This window comes from Nannospalax galili, unplaced genomic scaffold (genome assembly GCF_000622305.1).
Source record: "Nannospalax galili isolate Female #2095 unplaced genomic scaffold, S.galili_v1.0 scaffold412, whole genome shotgun sequence".
NCBI lineage: Eukaryota > Metazoa > Chordata > Mammalia > Rodentia > Spalacidae > Nannospalax > Nannospalax galili.
In genome coordinates this window covers 1,184,077-1,185,588 of record NW_008331547.1, presented here as the reverse complement: position 1 = coordinate 1,185,588, position 1,512 = coordinate 1,184,077, and the positions used below count along the sequence as shown (strand labels likewise).

Below are 1,512 nucleotides of genomic sequence, written 5' to 3'. Positions count from 1 at the left end.
ATAAGCATCATGGTGACTGGTTTGGAAATGTCTTATACCTAAAAACAGGCACACATGGAAGAAAGAAAACTTTGGACTTTTGTTGAGCTCAAACCTGATGTCAAAGTGGTGGTAAGAGCTCTGATCCACTTGTCAACCCAGATGTAAGGTATATTATCCCAAAGCCCAACCTTCACCTTCCCAACTCTCTATGCAAAGTCCTGGTCTTCTCACTTCCTTCCCCATCAGCCTACTCCATATTTCTGACCAGCTCACCTGGCTCCGACATTATGACATTGTATCTAACTTTATTCTTAGGCTCCTTTTGGGAGGAATCAGCCCTTAATGAGAGGCACACATGGCTACATTCGAGTGGTAGACAAAATGAGTGCTTCCAAGCAGGTGTGTGGTCCCTGGGCTCTAGTCCCAGGCCACCTCTGGTATGCTGCAACATTGTGGTCCGGGCCTTTCATTTCCCTGAGCCTCTGGTTCCACATCGGTGAAGGCGGTGCTAATCCCGGCTGCTTGCTCGGTGTGATGAGATGTGTGCAGAATACTTGAACGGAACCAATAAAAAGGGTCCTGTTCCCTTGCCCCATGTTATCCTGTGACAAGTGAAATCATGGTGGAGTCTAGGGCTGTAGTTCAGTGGGACAGTGCTTGTCTGGCATGTAAGAGACCCTGGGTTTGATGCCTGGCATGGTGAAACAAAACAGAAGAGGAGGACCTGATGGTTGAGCACTTAGGATGGCCACAGTGGGGATCTTTCCTGGGGGTGGAGCATTAAAGTACAGTCTGCTAAATCTCACAGATGAACCTCAAAGAAGAGAGGGGTCCAGTTCAGATTGAAGTGTTTTCTGAAGAGAGCTATTATCTTCTTACAGCATCCAATTCCCTCCCTGAAGTTGGGCCCGCCAACTTCAGGATAGAGAAGAGAAGTGGAGTTAGTAACCTTATTACTTCTCTAAGCACAGCATTCACCAAGAAAGGAATGGGGTCATCATTCTAGGCAGAGAAGGAGGTGGGATGGCAGGACAAGTAAGACGATGGGAGCTTAGTGTGCAGTAAGACTCTCACTGCATCCGGGCTGCTCAGGGACAGGGACACTGGAGAGTCGGGCCAGAGGCACACACTGGAAACTGTGCTCCACGTTCCTGAGGAATCGTTTAAGGCTTTCTGTACACACTTTTCTCTGTTTCTCTTGCATTCCCAAGTCCACTGGTCCTTCTGTTTATTTCTGACAAACGCTACTTGGGAAGGAAGGGAGAGCAAAATTAGCTGAGCTAATTGATCATTAAGTACAACCAGCCATTAAATACAAATTTCCATTTATAATCATTTCAACTCAAAGAATTTCTATTATTAGATTGTTTTATTGATAAGCTCAAGAGGTAAATCATTAAGTATGTAAACAATATAAATTTCCATGTAAGAAAGAGATGAATATTTATCAGTTATGTAGATTGTCAAGATGTCATCTAGGGGAGTGGAGAGATGGCTCAGCAGTTAAGAGCACTGGCTGCTCTTGCAGAG

The 1,512-nt window shown here is 45.4% G+C and overlaps 1 long non-coding RNA gene across 1 annotated transcript in view; it reads right to left on the bottom strand.

Moving 5' to 3' along the window:
- Positions 1-211: 211 nt before the first annotated feature.
- The window catches only part of LOC103728729, an 8,212-nt gene continuing 6,911 nt past the window's right edge, over positions 212-1,512 (bottom strand). The window contains exon 3 of the long non-coding RNA XR_607042.1: positions 212-1,226. This is a non-coding gene — a long non-coding RNA (uncharacterized LOC103728729). The remainder of the gene's footprint in view (positions 1,227-1,512) is intronic.